We start from the raw sequence: 15,036 nt of genomic DNA, 5'->3' as shown, positions 1-15,036 counted from the left end.
AAGAACTGCTTGTCCATTGCTCATGAAAATCATACATTTTATTGAAGCTGGCATCAACAGAGCCTCTTAGGAACCGCAGTCTTCTCATCACAATGGTCCAACACCTTCTTCTAGATCTATGCTTCCCAAACATTAGCATGCATAAAAATCCCCTGGAAAGTTTTTTAAAGCACAGATTTCTGAGGACTATCTCAGAGTTTCTGATTTAATAGTAAGAATGCGATGCCCAAGTAGAGTTTTCTACTTGAGTAGGAGCCAGGCAGATCAACGAGGAAAAGACAGGTGTTCTGGGCAGAGGAAGCAGCCTCGACAGAGGCCTATGGTGGGAGAGAGTGCACAGTAATGCAGCTGGAGAGCTGCAAGCCAGTAGGTGTGGTCAGAACGTTGTCTACACCTGGCCAATCACAGGAGATGGGGCTAGGGAAGAGCCCAGGAGGCTTCTTAGAAGAGATAGCACTTGAGTTGAGCCTTGAAGATCAAGTAGAATTTTAGAAGAGGGAAAGAAGAGTAGGCTGGCTGAGAAAACTTTGGGTCCCCTTGACTTTAAGATTCCTCACTGTCTCCTCATTCCTTCTTTCTTCTCCAAATGTATGAAGAAGCACAGAAGTGATGCCCTTTGACAAGAGTTGGTCCAAGATAATAGGGTACTTCCTTAAGGCTGCTTCCAGGGTACTGTCTGGGCTTTGTATCGAAAGGAGACGCTCTTTCTCCTTGATACCTGTGCACCTTTCCAGGATTAAAAACATGTCAAGGTAACACAGACCACATGTTGGAAGGAAGTGACCAGATGCCCCATTTTTCTCCAGTGCATTTATCCATCCATTTATCTGTGTACAAACTCACACACATGTACTCCCCCGGGAGGTGAAATTTCCAATGATCAATTTCAATTTCAAAACCTCTTTCCAAGGAGCCAAAGAGAAATTTTACTTTTCCAGACATTTTGAGCCCCATCCAAGACTTAAACTCAAACCTTGATATTTCTGTTCCACTAGCAGAATGGCTTTCCTTTGAGTTGTTACAAATATTTCTCTGTGCTGATATTTCAAAAGTATTTTCCATGAAGCTCCCTGCCAAATGCTTTCATCTCAAACATCTGCAGGTCTCCTGGCACTCCTGTTAACACATACAAGGCATCAATTGTTGAGGCCCCATTCACCTGTAAATTTAAGTTGTCTTCAGAGCCTGAAATTTGTAAACAGGTTCACTTCTTCGAGAATATGCTGTCCAAAGCTTAACCTGAACCCTCATGATAGATTCTATCCATCTTTCTAGGCTTATCTTTGGCTACCATACAGATCTACCCCCTATTTGCTACTCACTTCATGCTCAGCCAAACAGAACTCCTTTTAGTTACCTGAGCATGCCGTGTTCTCTTAGTTCTGACTTTTAAATCACCCTTCCTTACCTATTCTCGTTACTTCCATTCATTCTTCATTTTGCAGTTAAGATGAGCCCCACTAATGGTTATTATTATAGCTTACATTGATTATAGGTTTATATGCCTGACATGAAATTAAATACTTCACACATATCACTGTTTAATATATACAACAATCCACTGAGATAAGTAAAATCAATATTCTCATTTTACAAATGAGGGAATGGAGGTAATAAATAAATACATTTCCCAATGCTATATGACTCATACAGAAGGAAAATCTGAATTTGAAACAAGGCCATTTGATTATGAACACCCCCAAAATAAACTTTGCCTAAATGATATTCCTTGAAGTCTTCTCTCAGCCTGACCAAGTTTGGAAACTTGTAAGCCCCCACTTACCCCTGTTTCCTCCACAGCTGTCTTAAACATGCTGTGATAATTGCCCATGTACTTCTTCCATTCCTCATAAACACACAGAAGCTGCATCTCATTCAACCTGTATCCCCTGACACACAGTAGGTCCCCTGTGATTATTTGAGGAAGGTAGAAATACATGGTCCAGAGCCTGAGTTAAATATCATCTGTGATTAAAACACATGCCAATCTACTTAGTGATACAAAGTACAAGCTATAACTAAACCAATTACAAGAACAAAGTTTTTTAGCACTTTTGAAAATAACTACTAGCACAAAGCCTCTATGTTAATTACCAATATTTCTCCCTTTTTTTTGTTAAAGAAGGTGTCCTTTAAAGACCTCCTGCTGTGCAGGCTTTCCCAAGATGAGTATGTGTCTAGAGACAGAAAATCTGATTTAAAATTTAAAAAATCAGTAATTCCAACACTTAGTACATCCCTATTGATGGTGTTTGGAAAACAGGGTCAAATATGGACGGGAATTTGGTTGATCAAGCAGAAAGCTCATGTTTAATGTTTTGAGGCCAAGTATGGACTTGGGGCAGGCAGAAAAATATTTGAGCACCTGAGAAGGGGTAGTTATAACCAAGAGTACTCTCACCACTTAGGAAGTCCTTTGAGTTTCAGTTAAGAAATGGGTCTCAGCCTTTGTGAGCTCAGAGGGGAGGGCTGCCAATGCCCTGCTCCTCAGGCCAGGATGGGCTCTAGAACCCAAACCCACAGCTGGCAGTCAGGAAGATGAGGTGGCCTCCTGGACTGATCTATCCTTCTTTTTCCGACACTTTCAGTTTCTGAATGAGAGGGCTGCTGATAAATGGTTAGTTAGCCAAACTTCTAAGCTTAGATGTCATTATATGACCAGGATCACCTATCTAGGTCAGTTAGGAATTTGGTTTTATTATTTTCAATTTTCACAAGTTTTCTGGTAAAGCAACACTCTCCTCTTTCCCATCTAGAAGTTGGACTTTCTCCCTTCTTCCTTTCTTCTGATTTCTGCTTTTCTGATCTTTTATGATCTTCCTACCTCAATGCAGTTTGCTAAGAGGAAACTATAAACTTGAAGATGAAGGCTGTCCTGTTACCATAATGATAACTTTTAAGTATCATTGCACTGATGCCAAGGCTTAGACTCCAGCAGTGACCTTCTGGCCCTGAATGATCTAGCCTGTAACTGTCCGATCCAACAGCCGCTAGCCATATATGGCCCCTGGGCACTTGTGTGTTTAGTCTGCATGGAGATGTGCTGCAAGGGGAAAATACACAGTAGGTTTCAAAAATGTTGTACAGAGGAAGAATGTAAAATCTCAAACAATTGTTGAGAATGATTAAATTTTGAGATGATTATATTTAGGTAAATAATATATATTATTAATGTGATTTTACCTGTTTCTTCTTAATTAACAAAAAATGTGGCTACGGCTCGGCGCCCATACCACAGTGGTTATGGCGCCAGCCACATTCACTGAGGGTGGTGGGTTTGAGCCCAGCCTAGGCCAGCTAAACAACTCCAACAGAAAAAATAGCTGGGTGCTGTGGCGGGCACATGTAGTCTCAGCTACTTGGGAGGCTGAGGTGAGACAATCCCTTGGGCCCAAGAGTTTGAGGTTGCTGTAAGCTGTGATGCCACGGCACTCTACTAAGAACGTCACGGTGAGACTCTGTGTCAAAAAAAAAAAAATGTGGCTACTAGAAAATTTTAAATTACACATGTGGCTCATTCTTTAAATCATTGATCTGACACTCAATGTCCAGCCTCAATTCTTGCCACTCTCCCTCTCATAATCTGTGCTCAAACATGGTAAATTCCTTTTAGGCTCTCTAACTGTGCAAGTCCTCATATGTGGCAGGCAATATTCTTCTACTTACGCGTTTTATCTTTAGAACATGTGCATAAGTTAAATACTCTTATTACCTCATTTACAATGAGAAAATAACTAAAAAGAGGATTACATAATTTTCCCATAATTATATAGCCATCAGGATGGATCTAGGAATCAACGGCTTTAGAGAGTCCTTTCTCTTAACCATTTAGAGAGTCCTTTCTCTTAACCATTCAGCTTTTATATATCTGAAACATTCTTTCAGATCATCTGCTTTTACTCATCCTTTAGGCCAGAGTTCAGATAACCCTCTTTGGAGTAGTTTGGTGTATGTTCAGCCTGCCAAATATAGGTCATGGGTCCCTGTCAGTGACTTCCTTCTGCTTCTCAGGCCTGTAACCAAAAAGAGCCAAATAATTGTTACTATACATGGTATATAGTAGGTGTTCAATAAAAATACCTATGAAGTGAATGAAGGACGAGAACCTAATCTGACCTCATTACATCAATGGCACTCAACACCCTGCAACAGGAAGCAGTAATCTATAGCCCACATGCCAAATCTAGCCCTTTGACTATTTTTGCCAATAAAGTTTTATTGGAACACAGCTATGCTCATTCATGTACATACTATCCATGGTTGCTTTTGTGAAGCAGATGTCAGTAGCTGCAACAGAATGCATGTGGCCCACAACGCCTAAAATATTTACTCTATGTCCTTTTAAAGAGGAAATTTTGCTGACTCCTGCCCTATAACTTATTGCCCAACTCTTCAGAATGTGTCCCTGCTTACTGTGCAGACATATTTGATAGGTACTCTATCTGTGATACCTCTCCATTTCAAGTGTGCAGAACTACTAGAAATTGCCTACATCCTTATGCTAATCCATCCCATTTCTTGACCACACTGTAAGTCTCAACACTTTATATTGTATATCTCATATAACTATTATTATATAATATATAATTAAATGAATATATATTCACTTAGTCTTTCTTCTCTAGACTGTGAGCTGCTCAAGCACAGGTACAACCCATTCATTTATTCAACACATATTTATTAAGTGTCCCAAATGTGTTATCCATGGTTTAAGGAATTGGATACAGAACAGTTACTGTGCTGATAACACTTAAAACCTCATGGAAAGGAGTGGTAAGATGTTCTCCCTCAACTCTGTATCTTCACTGACCAACTGATTATCAGGCATGTTAAAGTCCCCCAGCACTTGTTTGAAAGAATTAATGTCTTCTACAGAATCACACTTTACATAATGCTATAAGCAGGGAGGTGAAATTAAGAGTCAGATTCACGTCTATTCCCAGCTTCACCAGGGGGGAAACAATGGTTAAGATCATAGATTCTGGAGGTAAACTGCATAGGCTTGAATCCTGGCCTTGCCCCCATCTCTCTGTGATCTTGAGCAACCCTAGTGTGACTCATCCTTGTCCGTAAAGGGGGATAAAAATGCCCATCTTGAAGAAATGCCGAGTAAATCTAATGAGCTAACATTATAATGCACTTAGACCAGTGGCTGGCCATAGTGGTGCTTTAGTAGGACCCTCTCTGGTAAAATGCAGACAATGATTTTTTTTTTTGCCAAGGGAATCCAATTAGAGACGTCAGTGAGAGCGCTTCATAACCGGTTAAGTGCTCTCCAGATGGGAGAATGGTGATGATATCTCCCAGATGTGTGGGCCAAACCATCGCCAGCACATCTGCAGGGAGCAACATCTGGAGGCCTGACATGCCATCATCTCGGCCTCTGCTGTCCTGCCCTCAACACCCCGCTCCAGCCACAACTGTCCTGACTCTAGTTCCTTTCCCTACACACCCCTTCTCCCACCCGGGGGCAGCCTGCCAATTCCAAGGTTGCAGTGAAAAGAATAGCATTCTTCTGTTCTCTGTCCCATGTGGAAATTCCATCTCTCTGCAGTTTCCATCATGTCAGAGTTGCACTGAGGGTCCATTAAGCCTTCTTATGGAAAGGGGAGTGGGTGTGGAAAGAGAGAGGGAAAGGGAATCACTTTTACTGGGGTTTTTACTAGCACCCCTAGATGAAATCTTTCCATCCAGTCACCAAAGCACTTATTGGGTCATGGTTACTGCTAGAAGGTAATTTTAAAAAATCAGGCCAAGAGCAAAAGAATGCCTCATTGACTCAAATCATACATTCATTGCAATTTTTTCCCCGCAACCATTTTTTCCTCTTTGCTTTTCCCAAACACAACAGTGTCTGGGTTAGTTCTCAAAATAGTTTTGAATTTAAGGCTGAGTCTGCTTTGCAGGGAACCCCCAAATGTAAGTCAGATTGCTTTAACACATAATTATGTAGCATCAACTTTCTGCCAGGCACCGTGCTGGGCTCCAGAGGTGTGGCATGAATGGAGCACTGCACTGTCACTGGAGTTGGTACAGGCTTTGGAGCAGACAAGTTATAAAACCAGAGCTTTCCAACATGCTGTCATGACTAACAGAGGCACTCTCTGGTGCTTGAGAATTTCCGAGGAGGGGCCAGGTACCCAGGCTTTGTATTGCCTAAGTCCAGCATATAACCAAGTACATAGTGGGTCCCCTGTGGGAACATCATGGCTAAATGAGCCCTATCTCTCAGAGTTCAAGTACGGCTTCCCACCGAAAACAGTCTTGGATCATGGTTGAATATACATGTCATGGTTCATAGGTTGCAAGAGGCAGCAACAGAGTTCAGCCCAAAGGGAATTTATGATAATCCTCTGGGGAAGTTTGGCTCACTGGCTTTGACCTGTTAGGCAAGGGTGGAGAATGAGACTTGAAAAAATTAGAAAGCCAGGTCATTTCAGGGACTTGGCAGCAAGAAGAAATCAAAAATCTCATCCAAGCTTTCCAGCTCAACAAAATCCAGCTATTCCTTTCTTGTATCACTCTGCTCAAGATTCTGGAAGTGAGACTCCCATACAGGCCATACGCAGGTCGCATGCCTGGTGGTTCTCACGTGTTGAGAATCCAGCATTATGATGGGAGCTCCTCCAAGACCATACCCAACAGGGCAAAGGCAGTTCTCTAATTATTCTCTTTAAAAAGAATCAGGATGTTGCTGAGAAGGAGTAACTGCTGTTAAGCAGCCATGAGAGAAACTGCTACTGTCCTCTAAAGTAAGTGTTAGGCAGAAAGACCAAAAAAAAAAAAAAAAAAAGATGGCAAGAGAGTGCATGTTTATGGAAGCAGAATGAACAAAGGTATGGTCTGAAAAGGCGAGGGGTGGGCAGGGAACTGCAAGCAACTTGACGTTAGCTGGGTAGAAGACATGAGATAAAAAGGTCTCACGAACAAGAAGAGAGCATGACAATGCTTAAACTGAATTCCACACTGTGGTGCGACTGGGATAATGCAGGAAGCTACGGGAAAATTGCCATTTTTGTCTGTGTCACTGCTGCTTGGAAATATTGTGTTGTTTTTGCTTAGCATAAAGGGCAGCAGCATGTTCTATGACTGTTACATCCCACTGACACTGGGATAAATAGATTAAGCAAGTTCAAATACCATTAACCCAATTACAGATGTGCTAAGTGGGTTCTTAGCTTGGCCCATCTCCAACTGGAAGTTTCACTTGGAGACTTAAAAGAAACAGGGGCAGGAAACTCTCATCTGCAGCCCATGCCCCAGCCCTCAGCCAACCACAGAAACCCCTGCTGTCCAATAATCTTCCTCTGTTCTGTTTTTGTTTGTTGATTTTGTTTTTAGCACAAGTGCCAATGTCTTATGCAATGGAACAGGAGGTTGGGTGAGAAACTCTTCCTCCCTGAGGTTAGGTTTGTGGGAACTAATAGTGATGCCAACGGTACGGACGAGAGAAAACTGAAGAAAAAGCAAACCACAAGCTTTTATTGAGCACTTACTGTGTATCAGGCTCTATGTCAGGCCCCTTTCTTATTTTTTTATAGTGTCTTCCTCATAATGCCCCAGTCAAGTAGATGAATCTGGTGATTCCTGTTTTGCTAGTGACAAAATTGTATTCTGGGTCTGTAAAGTTTCCATGGTTTGGAGGAAGCTGAGATTTGAACTTAATTTCTCTGTCTCCAAAAAACAAAAATATTCATTCCTCAGAATTACTCTATTCCTTAAAAATTCCTTCTCCGGGTATTTAGTTCTGTGTAAGAGGTACACACATCTCACCTCGGTTGCCCCTTAACTCTTTAAAGATAGAATGCTTACCATAGCCTCCTCCCCCATTTATTTGCAATCTCCCTGAGCAGAGCTCCTTTTGTTTTATCTCTATTGTCTTAAATGCCAACAAAGCAGTCCGCTCCTGCAGCTGCATACTTAGTATTGCGATATCTGATGATGGTATTAGGCTTCTGTGTAAACTAACAGTTTCCTCACGTAAACTGACAGGCTCTGTTTTCCCTGGTTGGAAAGGCTCATGGAAATCACCTAGATCTGTGGTTGTCAAACATGCCGTGCATCAAAGCCGCCCAGGAAAATTTGCAAAAATACAAATTCCCAGGCCTGGCTCAAGACTTAGCACAAACAAATTGTAAGTGTGGCCCAGGAATCTGTATTTCCACTCCCACCCCCAGCCCCCAGGTTATTTGGAGGTTTGAACCCAATTCTCCAAATTATATTGCACAGGAGATAAAGAGCCCAAGTGGAGAAGAAATTTGCCCGAGGCTACACAGTTGATCAGTCACGCCAGTCTTTTCTGATAAGGCAAGGCCAGCCTTGCTGATCACTGCAGACAACCTCTCTTAGTGCTTGCCTCGTGTTCTGCCCCAGGAAGGCTGTTCTTTGACAGCGGAGCTGAATAGCTTGCAAGTGAGGGAAGAAACTACGTCATCCTTGATCATAAAACCGAGTGAACCACAGCAACCAGGCTGGTATTTGTGCTGCAAAACCACCTGGGGAAGCTGACCCAACTTGGCACTTGCCTCTATTCTTAAGAAGAAGTAAAGCTTTCTCCCTGCCATTCTCTACTGGCCCAGAGGTCAGGGAAGAGGATGGGCCTGAGGTTACCAGGGGGTGAGGAGTGTGCTGGAGATAAAATCAAGAAATATTCCACTCTTGGTTCAGCCATCTGCATGACCTTGAAAAAGAAAGTACCTTTTCCTTTCTGGCTCTCGGTCTCTGCCTTCCTAAAGTGGGAGCATTGGCCTCTGGAGTGTTGTTGCTGAGTCTCCATGTCTTGATCTGCATCTCAGCTCCTTTCTTACCGGGTGACTCAAGAAGAATCACCTAACTTCCCTGAACCTTAAGACTTGTTCTGTAAAATGCGGGCGTTTACAGATACAGTGAGAAGTGTGTGGGATGGCTACATGAAATACTGCAATGAAGGGGCTAGGAGCAGACCCTGTCTATGGAGAGTGTTAACAAAGGTAAATTATTGTCCTGGTTGCTATGGAAATTTGTCATTCTAAACCTGAATCCCCCAGAGACTGGCCTCTCTGACTAAAGGGAGAGCATGAAGGCCTTATATTTGGACAGAGTTTTCTAGGTCATATACAGCATTAGCACAAATTTTCTGAGCACCTACCATATGGTTCAACCTATCCTGAGCCCTGGAAACATGGCCCCATCCAGGAGCTCACGTTATTGGGGGAAACATATCTAAAGGGAAAATTAGAACCCAGTGGGTTAAACAGGAACATTACAGAAATGTGGGGGCTGTAAGAATTAAAAGGAAGAACCCCTGTTCTGAAGTTGGGGGTATGGTCAGAATAGCCTTCCTGGAATAAGAAGTAACACTTCTCTTCCAGAACTTTGCTTTGTAACATCACCGTCCTCCACAAATATATTGAATTGTTTCCCCCCTCTTTTTCCAGTTGTAGGCCCCAAGAGCTTGAAACTCCAAGAGCTTTCAAGCGGAAGGGTTCCTCAGAGAAGTCCTTTCCCAACAAACCTGTTTACAAAGAGACTCTTGGGGGCAGACGGGGCACAGACTAACAAGAGTCCAACAGCCTGTTAGCGTCAGAGCTGGGTCCAGAATCTGAATTCTATTTACCCATTTGGGGTGCCTGCTATTACCTAATCTAGCCACCTCCCCAGCCTCCTTGTCTCTTATACACACACACACAGGCACACGTGCCTGCTTGTCCAGCAGAGCACACCTGTGGCCCCTCGCCCTCCCCTGCTGCCAACTCTTGTAAAACAGGAAAACAGAACAGTTTGGCTTTAGCTCTAACATGTACAAACACATGGAGCAAAGTTTCCAAAGGGAGACAGACAGTGAATGCCTTTCAGGGTCTGGCAGTTTTATGGGCAGAGGCCAATTAAAAAGCACACCCCCACACAAAGCCTGTGGGTTTTGTTTGGCTGTGGCCTTCCCTCCAGGCCCCTTGTACGCTGCATCAATGGTGCAGATTGGAAGGGCACGGTTCTTGAGGGATCCTGGGCATGTGTGGTGCTGCTGGGGGATCCTCTTTCAGCGTCCCCTCATTCTAGGGATCAAGTTCAATTTTAGAGGGCATTAGCTATGGGGTAGGCCCAGTGCAAGGCTACAGGGTACAGACAAAATTCTACCCCTTGTGTTTGTCCACCGTCCTGCAGAGAAAGATGATACTGAGTGAGGAAAGTGCTAACATGGAGGCAGGGAGTCCCCACGATGAGTCCTTAGAGGAAAGGGTTATCAGCTCCTTCCCCGACAGGCAGAAGGTCTCAGGGAGCCAGTGAATGACATTTAAGTAGGTTCTTCCCAAACTGGAAGGCCCTTCCTGGCAGTGGGAACAGCACGAGCAAAGGTTGAGAGGACACTCAGGAGAGGGTGTTTTTGAGTCTTTTGTGTGGCTGGGAAATAGGATGCTGAGTACAAGAATAACAATTACTTGTCCCATGCTGGTTACTGTTCTGAGTATATAACATTTACTCCTCACAAAAACATTATGAGGAGTTCTCCTAATTTGCACAGGAAAAAAAAAACCAAAGCATGCAGAGGTTGTCACCTGCCCAGAGATATTAACCTGCCAGCCACCAGTGGTTTGTGTGACTATGACAGGGGCTTGCGTTGCTTCTAGGGCAATTGGCTAGGGACATTGTGTTCCAGAAAAACATGAGAACTGGGGATCCGAGGTCTCCATGCTCTGCTCCAGCCTCATTGAGACCTTGATCTCTCTAGACTGGCCAAGTAGAGACAATCATTCTCTCATCAGCAACCTCAAAGGGAGGTACTAAAGATAAAAGGGAAAGAGAAGTGAAAATTGTCCTTTGTGAGGGAGTCATCCTCTAATATAATCCCTCAGGTCCATGACATACAGATCTTCCCCAGAGTGGGGGAGGCACCAGGTGAACTCAGGGCCCACAGAAGGCGAACAGCTGGCTCAAGGTCATGCAGCAGCAGCTCTATACCACAGGGTAAGACTAGAAGCCAGAGCACTCTACCTCGGGAGGCAACAGAGTATGGTAATTAAAATTCAGTGCTCAGATGAAATCTGGACTGAAATTTGGTTCTGCCACATACTAGACGTCTGAGACCAGGAAATTTCCTAAGTTCTCTGAAGCTCGTTCTTTCTTCTACAAAATGAAGATGCTAATTCATTGCAGAGCTGTGAAGAATATGTAAAATAATACTTATGTAAAGAATGTGACAGATGACAAGCAATACATCAGTGAAGTGATGAGGATGGGAACAGTGACGATGAGGAGGAGGAAGAAGGACAGGAGGGAATTCAGCACTCTTTCCATGAGGCTTGTTATTTCAGGCTTTCACAAAATTCTGTGTGACTTACACCAGCCTCACACTATGGTTCACACACCTGTATTGGGAAGTCATAGCACATTTGTGCGTAATTACAGCCAGGTCTAAGAATGGCTCCCACATAAAGCTAAATTATATGCTTGGCTCCCTGATGTTCCAACCTTTGTATGTACATGAGGCAAATCACATCTCTTCCATTCACCATCCATTGAACCCATGCGATTCATCATCCGCTTCATGCCCTAGCTGGTTATGCCCAGTCTAAAACTCAGTCACCAGTGGAGAAGAGAAAACTCAAGTCTGAGTCAGCAAGTCCTGTCAAGTTGACTTCTTCAACCTCAGCACTGCCATGGCCCTGGTTCAGGCTTCCTCATCTCCCTTCTAAGTAGTACTAGAGTAAGTAAATGGGAGATTGGCAGAAAGGAGACTATCTAGTTGCCTTGACACTGAGTCTCTCCTTCTCTTGACACATTCTCTGTAACCAGAGGGTCTTTTCAAACTGCCCATCTGCTTTCAATACCGTGCCTTACAACAAATGGACACGGGGGTCTGGCTCTGACAACCTCTCCAAACACACCTTCCATCTCTCTACTCACACCAGTTGCTCACCAGCCCTCACACATGGAACACCTTTTCACAGATATTATGGGCCTGCCTCTCTGCCCACAATGTCCGGTCTCTGTTCCTTAACTTACTAAACCTTCACACATCTTTTGACTTTGAAGGATTTCCTAAAGGTGACTTGGCTTCTAAAAGCAGAGTCTAGGCTTGGCATGGTGGCTCATATCTGTAACTCTAGCACTCTGGGAAGCCAAAGCTGATGGATTGCCTGAGCTCAGGCATTCAAGATCAGCCTGAGCAAAAGTGAGACTCTGTCTCTAAAAAAAAAAAAAAAAAAAAAAATAGCTGGGTATTCTGGAAGGTGCCTGTGATCCTAGCTACTTGGAAAGCTGAGGCAAAAGATCTCTTGAGCCCAAGGGTTTAAGGTTGCTATGAGCTATGATGCCATGGTACTCTACCCAGGGTTACAGACTAAGACTCTGTCTCAAAAATAAATAAGTAAAAATAAAATAAAATTAAAAAAAAGAGGCAGAGTCCATTGCACCCACTTTGTTTTATGTAAATAAGTCATTATTGTAAGTATTGAGTGCTGCTTTTGTTTCCAAATATCCAATGACTTTATACACATCATCTTTTGAGGTATTTACCTCCTTTCACAGATGAGGAAAGTGAGACTTATAGAGGTTAAGCTAATGCCAGTTTAACTGAGCCTCTTAATTAGCAAGACCTGCTGAATTTGCCTTCCACATTTCTCTGTTTAGCCCCCTTCCCTGAAAATTGCACAGCCAAGATATTTATTTATCATTTATTTGAGACAGAGTCTCGCTCTGTTGCCCTAGGTAGAATGTCGAGGCATTATCATAGCTCACAGCAACCTCAAACTCCTGAGTTCGAGAGATCCTCTCTCCCTCGGCCTCCCCAGTAGCTGGGACTACAGGTATCTACCATGATGCCTGTATAGTTTTTCTATTTTTAGTAGAGAAGGGGATCTCTACCAGCTGCTCTTCAACTCCTGAGCTCAAGCAATCCACCTTCCTTTGCCTCCCAGAGTATTGGGATTACAGGCTTTAGCCACCATGCCTGGCCCACAGCCAAAACTTAAACCCAGATTGGCTTGACTCCAAAGTATCTGATTTTATCACACTGTAGTTAGTAAGCTAAATTCTGGGAGTTCCTTAAGGGCAGGAGCTGGATCCTGTTTGTCTCAGTATCTCAAATCTGGAAATCAGTTTTTAAGTATTGGTTGGAAGTCAGATTTACCTTTTCATTTAGTGGAAGTCTTGTACCCTCTGCTCAAGGAGGTAGTAAGCACAGTGCTCACCAGTTAAAAAGACTTTGTCTCCCCACATTTAGATCTCAGTATCTCAACATCATCACTTACCAGCTATAGGAATAGGACAGGTTATTCAGTCTGCCTAAACCTCAGTTTCTTTGATTATAAAATGAGAATTTTATAATCAGTGCCCATAGCTCAGTGGTTAGGGTGCTGGCCACATACACCAGGGCTGGCGGGTTCAAACCCGGCGCAGTCCTGCTAAACAACAATGACAACTACAACAAGAAAATAGCTGGGCATTGAGGCAGGCACCTGTAGTCGCAACTAATTGGGAGGTTGAGGCAAGAGAATTGCTTAAGCCCAAGAGTTTGAGGTTGCTGTGAGCTGTGATTTCACATAACTCTACTCAGGGCAACAAAGTGAGACTCTATCTCAAAAAAAAAAAAAAAGTGAGAACTGCAATAGTATGTGGCTATTGTTTTGTACACAGATAAATGAAATATGTGTAGCCATTGATGCTGTGAGGATTCCCTAAATGGCAGTTAGCATCCGCCTGTGAGGCACATTCTTTATCATGAAGCCAGTCATATGGAAGAAGGGAGTCGTCTGGGGGTGATTTCCTGACCCCTAAGACACCTCTGTTTGTCCACAACTTCTTTATATCATGGTGGAGACCACATGAGAGGTCCAATCCTTGCCAGCATTTTGTGGTATGAGCCTCCCTAACATTTTCATGGGAGTACACGAATCGGAGGCCAGGGCACCGTACCCAGCTGCTTCATTTGCACTTAAAGAATTTTCTTTTTTCTTTTTCCAATGAAGCATTATAACAAATATTGTTCTAACCTCCTTTCTGGCCATGGCAGGGCATGTGTGCGCATGCACATACTCACACACATATACACACACACACATCTCACCAGGCTTCTGCCTTTCTACTTTTGAGAGCTTTCTAATGTCTGGGAAGGTAACAGATTCCACAGTATCAAGAAAAAGGAGTTGAAATCAGAGAAGGGGGATGAATGGGAGAACAAGCTGGGGGCAGCCTGAATGTGTACATTCTCAAGGGCCACAACTGTCAGTGGGAGCCTCAGAGAAAATCGCATATTCCTCCACGTTGCTCTTGCTATTGTGTTAATTTCCACCACTGTGACCACTTCTCTTTAAATTTTTGATACTAGAGTAGAACCTCCATAGTTGACCAGCTCTTTACATTGACCACTTCCTTAAGCTGACCTAATTTTCACAGACCAGACATGCATGCACCACACGTACGTACCAGTACAGTAGGCCTAATTCCTTATGTTGACCACCTCTATATGCTGACCAGTTTGTTATAGTCCATTGGGTGGTCATCTTATGGAGGTTCTACTATATTTACAATTTGGATATTTCACAGAGCTATGGTCATTAATTCCTTCTCTTAATCAGAATTCTCTACGCCATTTCTAGACAAATTTTTCCAGTCATCTGCCCAAGATTCATAGTATTATGCAGATTGTCTCTGTTAGAAGTTAAAAAAACCCCAACACTACTACATTGATGTGTATTACCACCTATTTCACTCAGGCAATGCAACAACTCATAAGGTGGGATTTGACCCTATCATTGACCCCATTTTGTTGATGAGAAAACTCAGATTCAAATGTCAAGTTACTCACCAAAGGGCAATAGCTGGAGAAGAGCAGTGGAGTCAGATTCAGACCTAATCAGGCTCATAGCACTGCCCAGCTCACAGAGTGGTTTAATTTTCTACCACCGTTGACCTGAATCTTTCCTCAGGTTGGGTCAAGACAATGGAAAGCCACAGTACTCTCATAGCTTAGCCTAGCACTCAGGGTTTGGGAAAGGGATATACATTAGAGGAAGTTAGAAACTCCATACTTGCAGAAACATAAACCCAATGATAATAAAA

Source organism: Nycticebus coucang, chromosome 2 (assembly GCF_027406575.1).
Source record: "Nycticebus coucang isolate mNycCou1 chromosome 2, mNycCou1.pri, whole genome shotgun sequence".
NCBI lineage: Eukaryota > Metazoa > Chordata > Mammalia > Primates > Lorisidae > Nycticebus > Nycticebus coucang.
The sequence above is the reverse complement of the archived record's forward strand: the minus strand, read 5'-3'. Positions refer to the sequence as shown.